The 10,052-nt window shown below is 54.0% G+C and overlaps 1 long non-coding RNA gene across 1 annotated transcript; it reads right to left on the reverse strand.

Annotated features, from left to right (window-relative positions):
- Positions 1 to 8,666: 8,666 nt before the first annotated feature.
- On the reverse strand, positions 8,667 to 9,933 carry LOC123602957. Its single transcript, XR_006714646.1, has 2 exons — positions 9,587 to 9,933; positions 8,667 to 9,428 (listed from the first exon to the last, which is right to left on the reverse strand). It is a non-coding gene; the product is annotated as an uncharacterized LOC123602957 (long non-coding RNA).
- Positions 9,934 to 10,052: the final 119 nt, after the last annotated feature.

Below are 10,052 nucleotides of genomic sequence, written 5' to 3' on the forward strand. Positions count from 1 at the left end.
TCTCTCTCTCTCTCTGCCTCTCCTCTGTCTCTCAAAAATAAATAAACATTAAAAAGAATTTTTTTAGGGGCACCTGGGTGACTCCGTCGGCTAAGCATCCGACTTTGGCTCAGGTCATGATCTCGTGGCTCGTGGGTTCAAGCCCCACGTCGGGCTCTGTGCCGACAGCTCGGAGCCTGGAGCCTGCTTCGGATTCTGTGCCTCCCTCTCTCTGTGCCCCTCCCCTGCTCAGGCTCTCATTCTCTCTCTCAAAAATAAAAGGGTAAAGAAAAGACGTTTTTGGTGCTTTGTGGGACCAATTTTACACTGAGTTATTTGGGGCACGTATGTGTTCATCTTCAGGCATATGCTTTTCCCCTTACGAACCGTCCTTGCCTGGATTTGGTGTGAAAGTTGTCACAATATGCACCTATTTGTAAACGACACTGCCACCCGCCAGCCCCCCCCTCCCCACCCAGCCCCCAAGCTGGAAAGCTGAAAGTCACACTGGCTTTTCCCTCTCCCTCCCTCCTCCTTCAGCCAGGCTTTGTTGAGCACCTACTATGTGTCCAGGGCAGCGGACACATTCTTGCTCCCTCAGCTCGTGTTCTAGTCGGGGACAGACCCGAGCAAAAGCTGTGGGGAGAGGTGAGAAGAGACGCGCAGGAGGGGCTGCGAACTGTGCCCGGAGACGCCGTTGATGCGGGCGGACGGGAAAGTCCTTCTCACCTGGCGGCGGGAATCAGAGGTGGGGAGGCAGCGAGGGGCACGTCCTGTGGGTAGGCGCCTGGAAGGTTCTCCAGGACGAAGGGCCGGCATCTGCAAAGACCCCACGGCGGGAGCAGGTGTGGTCCGTTGGGGTGAGCAGCTGGAATAGAGCGGGCTCGCAGAGGGGACGCACGTGCTGGGACGCCAGGCCCCACGACACCTTGACCGTTTCCGGTTGAGGCCACGGTGAGCGAGGTGGAAAGTTAACGAGGGTTTTCATCAGAGGGGAGAGGTGGCTGAGGTCATCTGGGGGCTGTGCTGCGGACGCACAGGAGAGGTAGCGGGAAAGCAGGGAGGCTGTGGGCTGGGATGGGGCGGTCCCCATGGAGGTGAGGACACGGAGGCATTCGGCTACACTGGGGACCCCATTCCCAGGTTGGGGAACAGCCAGAACCGCAGCGGGTGCTGGGGGGGGGGAGCTCTGCCCATATGGGGACAGTTTATGTGTCGGGCGTGTGTAGGGGTCCAAGGGGAGCCAGCAGGTAGGTGGCTGGAGACGCAAGTCTGTTCAGAGGAGGCCTGGGGTGGCCTGGAGATGGACCCACTTCATAGAGATGACAGTGAGCCAGCCCACCGACCAAGTCGGGAAGGAACTCAGCCCTGGGATTCTTGAATATTCAGAGCTTTACAAGACATAGCAGCAGGGCCCAGGGATGAGCCACCAGGGTGGGAGGGACCAGAGAGTGGAAGCCCCGGGGCTGGAGGGAGGGGTGATGGGAGGGAGAGCTCGGTCGTGGGGGGCCCTGGAGGTGGAGGGGAGGGGCCGCGGGGGGGGGAGAGCTCGGTCGTGGGGGGCCCCGGGGCTGGAGGGGAGGGGCGGTGGGAGGGAGAGCTCGGTCGTGGGGGGTCCCGGGGCTGGAGGGGAGGGGCGGTGGGAGGGAGAGCTCAGTCGTGGGGGGCCCCGGGGCTGGAGGGGAGGGGCCGCGGGGGGGGGGAGAGCTCGGTCGTGGGGGGTCCCGGGGCTGGAGGGGAGGGGCCGCGGGGGGGGGAGAGCTCGGTCGTGGGGGGCCCCGGGGCTGGAGGGGAGGGGCCGCGGGGGGGGGGAGAGCTCAGTCGTGGGGGGCCCCGGGGCTGGAGGGGAGGGGCCGCGGGGGGCGGGGAGAGCTCAGTCATGTCAGGTGCTGCCAGGAGCAAGTCCAGCGCAGACCCTATGGGGTCACTAGAACCAACGAGGTGGGGACACTGGTCAGTTTGTCCCAGTGTAGTTATGGCAACAGAAGCCACATTGGCCTGGATTTAAGGGTGGGAGGAGAGGTTGGGGGCCGCGGGTGTAGACCAGTGGTTCTAGTTCTCTGTTCCTGGGAGGCAGGAGTGTAGCGGTCAGTCTGGGAAGGTGGAGAAGAGCAGGTGTAACGGGGGAGCAGGGGGAGAGGCCTTGCAGGGGCAGGGGTGGTGCTGAGCCCCCTGTGGAGGGTCTGTCAGTAGGGAGAGGACGTCGTGGGTGCTGTCCCTCCATGCCCATGACCCAGGTCTCACTCGGGGTTCCGAACAACTTTCTTTGTTACGGCAAACCCCGCACAAGGGGTGCCCGGGTGTCCCAGTCAGTTAGGCGTCCGGCTTCAGCTCAGGTCATGATCTCACAGTTTGTGGGTTCCTGCCCCGCGTCGGGCTCTGGACTGGTGGCTCGGAGCCTGGGGCCTGCTCCGGATTCTGTGTCTCCCTCTCTCTGCCCCTCCTCCTCTCTCTCTCTCAAAAATAAACATTAAAAAAATTTTTTAGGGGCGCCCGGGTGGCTCAGTCGGTTGAGCCTCCGACTTCAGCTCAGGTCACGATCTCACGGTTCGTGAGTCCGAGCCCCGCGTCGGGCTCTGTGCTGACAGCTCGGAGCCTGGAGCCTGCTTCGGATTCTGTGTCTCCCTCTCTCTCTGACCCTCCCCCGCCCGTGCTCTGTCTGCCTCTGTCTCAAAAATAAATAAACATTAAAAAAAAAAAATTTTTTTTAATGTTTAAAAGAAAACCCTGCACAACACGATTTTGTCACTTAATTCAGCAGAAGAGACCGCTATCTGGCGTCTTTAACAACAAAATGCAATGTGCCACAAAAGCACACGTTCCGGCCATGGAAACCAATGCTTTCCTCCTCCCCATCGATGGACGGACCTGACAGAGAGGAGAAGAAAAGGACTCAGGAAAAGAATTCCATGGCATTCAGCGCGAAGGGAACTGAATAATTAGGGCAAAGGGGAAATTTTGAGACGTCCGGGAGCCCAGAGGGGTCGGCGTGCCAGCCCGTCAAGCCAGCGTCACTCGTTCACGACACGAAACTTTGGACCCGGCACCGACCTGGAAGGGGGATCAAAGTTCACATTCTCCCCGGGATGTCACTGATGGACACAGCGATAAAAGCAAAACAAAACTCACCTCACTCCAAAACACCCGGTTCGGCCGCTCTCCGCCCCCGGGGCTCTGGGGTGCGGGGTGGCTCAACTTCAGTTATTTCGTCCGAAAGGCTGTTTCCTCTCTCTTACGCCTGGAGCCTCGCTCCTGCCGTTCTGGTGCTCCGTGTGCGTGCAGGCCCCTCCGAAAACGTCACACACGCTCCCTTTGCCACACTCAAAATACGCGAGGAAGCGCGGGGACCACACAGCGGACACCCCTGCGTCCCCCGCGAGGTCATAAAACGTTTCAGACACAGTGGGGGCCCCGCTCCGAACAGCGGCCGCCTCCCCAGCGGGTTAAGACTAGAGCCAACGTGATGTTTATTTCTATCGTCTTTTCCTACGTCTGTCTGTAGCCCAGAGCAAACCCGCAGCACGACACGGCGCGTTTTCAGCCTAAAACGCTATCACGCGGTGAGACTCGCTGCGTCCGTCAGCGCCACGAGGATAGAGAATGTCCAGTCACCGCGGAGCCTCCCCCCCAGTCACCTGCTTGGAGCCACATGCTCCCCAGCCCTGCTCCCCGGGAGCCACTGGCCCGTTCTCCCTCTTAACCCCTTTATTGCAGAATGTCAGATCAACGGAGCGATGCGGTACGTGGCCTTTTGAGACGGGCTTGCTCACTCAGCAGGATCCCCTTGAGATCCGTCCGGATACCTTCTTTCTCCCGGCCGAATGGTATTTCGCCGCACGGCCGGCTGGCTGTTTACAGCCTCACCCGTGGAGGGACGCGGGGACGTTGCTGGCTTGGGGCCGTTATTAATGACATTGCTACGAACATTGACACTCAGGCTGATGTGTGAACGTGCAGGCTCTTCTCCAGGATGACGCATGTTTGACTTTATAAGCCAGACTGTTTCTTTTTTTTTAAAAAAAATTTTTTTTTCAACGTTTATTTATTTTTGGGACAGAGAGAGACAGAGCATGAACGGGGGAGGGGCAGAGAGAGAGGGAGACACAGAATGTGAAACGGGCTCCGGGCTCTTAGCTGTCAGCACAGAGCCCGACGCGGGGCCTGAACTCACAAGCTGTGGGGTCATGAGCTGAGACTGGGGAACCGCGAAAGGGTAGACACCGATGTCCCGTTTGCTCCTTCGGGGTCCAGGAGGCTAACTTCTCAGCTCCCAGGGAGTCAGGGCCATGAGGAGGTGTGGCATCCACGTGACTGCTGGCCGGGTCGCGTGTTGCCTCAGACGACCACTATTGCCCCGAGACTGTAGCCGTTCTGGACTTTTCCACATACCCACCAATCTTAACTGTGACAGCTGACGATCTGCCATTAGAGAAACACCTTTTACGTCATATTTTAGCATTTTGTGATTTTTCAGTCTTTTCTCCGGCTACTTCGGGTCAAATTTCCATGGCTCTTTCTGCTTCTGTGTGATATCCATTTGTGTTTTGTAATACATTGTGAGTTCTCTCCGTCTGTGTATCCAACGAGGACAAAGCCACCGCTGCATGTGTGTCAAATTGAGATTGCTTGCTTCCAAATTTTTGTTAAAGTTCATATCTGTTTATTTTGAGGGAGGACGGGCAGAGAAAGAGAGAAAGAAAGAATCCCAAGCAGGCTCTGAGCTGTCAGCGCAGAGCCCGACGTGGGGCTTGGTCCCACGCACCATGAGATCATGATCTGAGCGGAAGTCGGACGCTCAAACGACTGAGTGTGCCCCTCAAAAAAAATTTAAGTCTATTTTTATTTGTTTTTGAGAGACAGAGCGGGAGGAGGGGCAGAGAGGGAGGGAGAGAGACTCCCGAGCAGGCTCCTCGCCGTCAGCACAGAGCCTGATGCAGGGATCAGTCCCACGAATCATGAGATAGTGAGCTGACCCAAAATCGAGAGTCAGACACTCAACTGACTGAGCCACCCAGGCTCCCCTGGTTTGAAAATGTTTAGACTTTAATCTATTTGATCGATTTGGAATTGTGAGACAGTGGTTGCTGTTGTTTCTCTGATGAGACCCCCCCCCCCCCAAAAGGCCCAAACTTCGAGGGTTTACTTCCTGTTAGGGAATCTGTTTTTGGCATAGGTTGTAAACGACATGAGCAAAGACAGAGAAAACTGAGTACGTATCAGGGGACTGTCAGTGGCCCCAGCGTCCCGCATATTAAATCTCAAGCCTGGGCTACTCTGTAGGGTCAGTCTGACCGGAGACGTTTTAGTAACAGAGGCTCCCATACTCTTGGGGTGGAGATCGGGTGTGAGATGTAAACCACCAAGGGTGACGTTGTGTGTTATGTGCGTCCTGAACGCACCCTACCAGGGGGCCCCGTTCTTCTCCGGTCTGGACATACGGTCCACACCCCTGTTCGTTTTCTACTAGGCCGATAGAGACCGAACAGCGTAGACTGGGGTCGTAGTGAACAATCCATCTCTGGCCCATTTCTTCTGAATAAATAAACACCTGTTCTGTGCATCCAGCAGCTGTTTCCCTTCACACAACGCACTCCAGGAATTACATCGGGGCTATTTTAATCATCTTTGCCCCGAGTCCAACGCTGGCTCAATCCAGTGAGACGACATGAGGCAGCACCGAGTGGGTCCCTGGCTGCAGGGGTGTATACGCTGGGTTCTACTGCCCGGGGGCCACTGAGCAGTTCAGGGCCACCCTGCACGTGGGTGTGTAAGAGGCGGTGTTGTTCAGGGTCCTCGCGGGGCCCTGTGCAGAGCGGAGGCGTCCTCCACTGCGGTAGCTCCCCTCCGTGTCCGGTGAGGCAGGTTTCCCAGGGAGCAGATGCGCTGGGGGCGGAGGGCGGGTGGAGGGGCTGGTGACGCCGGGGATGCTGGTGACAGTGGTGAGCCCTCAACGGCAACAGGTGAGCAGGACGGTGGTCGGGAAGCACGTAGCGATGCCCCAGATGGCGGGGCCGTGTCTGGACCGTGGAACGGTGGCAGGACGGCCGTGGCTGAAGCTGTCGGAGGGTGTCCAGGGCGGACGCGGGGTGTTTCCCGGGGCCTCGGCTTCCACCGCCGTCGGGGCACCGGGGTCTCCCCGGGAGAACAGCCAGGCCAGCTTGCCGGATCCGTCCCTCCGGCGCTGTCCCGTCCCCCGGCCTCGGTCTGCAAGGTAATCCTTATTTTAGCCGTTGTGAGACATCTCCACATAGACTGCCATTTCGGACAAAATTTGCCGATTGCTGACTTCTGCCTCTTGGTTCCCTGTGTGGATGGCGGTGCTGACGCGGAGGCAGATGGAGTTGAAGAAATGAACTTGGCGTCAGCCGTGTGTCGGCCACGCATGTTTTTTTAATTATTTAAAAAAAGGTTTTTTTATTAAATTTTTTTCATGTTTATTTTTGAGAGAGAGAGACAGACAGAGTGCCAGTGGGCGAGGAGCAGAGAGAGAGAGAGAGAGAGGGAGACCCAGAATCCGAAGCGGGCTCAGGGCTCCGAGCCGTCAGCACAGAGCCCACTGACCACGAGATCATGAGCTGAGATGAAGTCAGTTGGGCTCGAACCCACTGACCACGAGATCATGAGCTGAGATGAAGTCAGTTGCTTAACGGGCTGAGCCAGCCAGGCATCCTCAGCTCTAAATATTTTTAAGAGAATCCTAGTCTCGGCCCCCAGTGATGCTGCTCTGTATGAGTGTCCAGAGCCGCGGTGGCCTGTGAAGACGTTACACTTCCCTTACATTCTCATCATCACTCAGCTCTTCTCGTAGAACACCGATAGGTGTGCTTTCGGAGGCTGTTTTGCAAAGTCGTTTTGCTCGATAGATGGTTTCGTAAATGAACAAGTGTGCTGGGGAGGCGGCCTGCAGGGCTCAGCACGAACAGCGTTCGGTAAATTCTGATGTGGTTGCACCTGGGTTTATGGGATTGAAAAGCCGTTACTACATTTGCGTAATCTCTCGAGTCTGATTCTGGCCATCGCACCCGCCGCCTAACGGTATCTAAGGGAATTCTCATCTCTGTTTTCATCGACATCCCCATTTCGATGTCTTAGAAATTCACCCATAGGCTGGTACATTTTCGAAAATTTAAATTGCACACGAAGCCCATTATATCTTACCAGAAAGTAGTAACTGCAAATTGAAACTGAGGTCGAATTGATATACCTCAGTTTTTTAAAAAAATGTTGATGTATTTATTTGGGGGGGGGGAGGGAGGGGCAGGGAGAGAGGGAGAGAGAGAATCCCAAGCAGGTTCCGTGCTGTCAGCGCAGAGCCCAACGCGGGGCTCTGTCTCCAGGACCATGAGATCATGACCTGAGCCAAAATCAAGAGTCAGACGCTTAACAGACTGACTGAGCCCCCCAGGTGCCCCCACTACCTTGGTGTTAAGATTAAAATTCTATTAGGGGTGCCTGAGGGGGGCTCAGTCGGTTGAGCGTCCGACCTCGGCTCAGGTCACGATCTCGCGGTTTTTGGGTTCGAGCCCCACGTCAGGCTCTGTGCTGACAGCTCGGAGCCTGGAGCCTGCTTCCGATTCTGTGTCTCCCTCTCTCTCTGCTCCTCCCCCGCTCATGCTAGGTCTCTCTCTCTCTCCTTCAAAAAAAAAAAAAAAAAAAAAACATTAAAAGGATTAAAATTCTATTAAGTTATTCAGATGGGGATAAAAGTTGTATTACACAATTACAGATGATATACATTATGACCAAATATTCCAAAATAATTTTAATTTTGTGTATATCAGTAAAAACATATTTTTAGTTAGGGAACTATTTATTTTTATCTTCAAGAAATATATCCTAATGTTTGAATCCATATCTTGAGGAACATCATTTTTAAAAAACCCGAAGGGGAAAAAATGCAGAACAGATCCTGAGGGGGTAGGTTACTCCAAGCAGCCACATCGAGATATGATGTTTGACACCTAATCTAGTTAATCCATTTTTCGGTAAGTTACCAATACAAGATATACATTGATACACTCTTTTTCATTACTTCATTTATTATCATGCGATGTTAACAGGCTAAAATTATAAGCTTTTTGGGGGGCTCCTGGGTGGCTCAGTCGGTCAAGCATCCGACTTCGGCTCAGGTCATGATCTCACGGTTCGTGGGTTCGAGCCCCGTGTCAGGCTCTGTGCTGACAGCTCAGAGCCTGGAGCCTGCTTCGGATTCCATGTCTCCCTCTCTCTCTCTGCCCCTCCCCTGCTCGCACTCTGTCTCTCTCCCTCTCTCTCAAAAATAAATAAACATTCATGGGGCGCCTGGGTGGCGCAGTCGGTTAAGCGTCCAACTTCAGCCAGGTCATGATCTCGCGGTCCGTGAGTTCAAGCCCCGCGTCAGGCTCTGGGCTGATGGCTCAGAGCCTGGAGCCTGTTTCCGATTCTGTGTCTCCCTCTCTCTCTGCCCCTCCCTCGTTCATGCTCTGTCTCTCTCTGTCCCAAAAAAATAAATAAAAAACGTTGAAAAAAATTTTTTAAAAAATAAATAAATATTCAAACAAAATTTTTTAAGCTCTAAGCTTTTTGTAAGTGGGAGTTTGATAGAAAAAACAACAGAGTTTTCTGTTGGTAAATATATTTGCATTCGAAAATCGAACCTTTATGTTCAGCTTTTGGAAATAACTAAATAAAACTCATGAATACAAAAATGGGGAATAAGTTCATTAATTTATTAGATATTGCCATCACGCTGTTCCTACGTGGTCAACATGTTTAGCGAAAGACAAATATCCCTGCTGCTAAAAACTAGTTAGTCTAACAGCTGCCAGTGGGCACTGAATATCCATCAATCTGTCTTGTACGTCAAGGTTCCGTATGAGCGTGCACGGTCCGTTTCTAGGCTCTTTAATCTGGTGACCCACTTTTTCTGTCCCCATGCCAGTAGTGAGTGATGGCACCAATTACTATGACTTCGTAAGCCTTGAACTCTGATAGGGCAATTTCCTTCCATTACTCCCCGCAAACGTCTGAATTCTAGACCGCTTGTGAGATGAAGACTCCGTGGGGGTTTAACGGGAATCGAATGGGACTTGTTGGTTGGCTTGAGAGACGCGTGTCTCTTTCCGGTGTTTGGTCTTCCCGTCCACGGATTGATATAATCCCTCCATCCACGTGGTTTATTTTCTCGTTGCAGTACTTAACGTTCTAGGACTAAACTTCTAAAGTTTTTTTTTCTCAACAACTTTGTTATTTTTTCATTCACTGATGGATTCTGACTAGCCTCCACTGCTGCCTGGCAAATCTTACTCAGCTCCGAAGTCTCAGCTCAAATGTCACCGCCTCCGTGAAGTCTTCCCCCATTGCTGCTGCAACTCAGAGCATTTTTCGGATACTGGTAAGAGCGAATCTTTTCCGACTGCTTCTCGGATGCCAGAGATCGTGTTAACTCTCTGAGCGTTGACTCCTGCAACCTTCAAGGCAACTTTTTGGAATCGGTTGGTGTTACTACCCCCATTTAAGAAAAAATGAGCTTCATGTGATAAGGCCGGGACACAGATCCAGGCAGCACGGCTCCGGGGTCCACCTCTACCCGGGTTGTGTCCCCTGGAAAGCCGTCGTATTAACCTACCGAAATGGTTTCCTTGTCTCATTCACACGTCCCGGAGCAAAGGCTCTGAGAGAGTGCAGCGCACCAGCCACGTAGAAGTTGCTGCCTGGCAGACGGTGAGGAATAAAGCAGACATTAAAGAAAGTCCACACCAGTAAACATAAAGGTACAGATTGTGGTGAGTGTGCAGGGTGTGGGGGTAGAGGGTTGGGGGTGGGGAAGGCAAGGGGGGAAATTCTGAGAAGGACAAAGCAGGAGGGTGCTGGCAGGAGGCTCGCAGAGGCAGGAGGGGTCTGGGGGACCTCCTTAGGTGGGGGTCACTGGAAAAGTCACCGGCCTGACTTAGGATGTGTTGTTTTAGGTCCTACTGTGCGTCCTGGCAGGAAAGGTTGGAAATGCGATGCGGGGCTCCAGCACCAGGGCGGGATGAGACCAGGCCTGACCACTAAGGGGCAGGCTGGGGTTCAAGCCCAGGCTGGGTGCGACT

This window comes from Leopardus geoffroyi, chromosome E1 (assembly GCF_018350155.1).
Source record: "Leopardus geoffroyi isolate Oge1 chromosome E1, O.geoffroyi_Oge1_pat1.0, whole genome shotgun sequence".
NCBI classification, from domain to species: Eukaryota; Metazoa; Chordata; class Mammalia; order Carnivora; family Felidae; genus Leopardus; species Leopardus geoffroyi.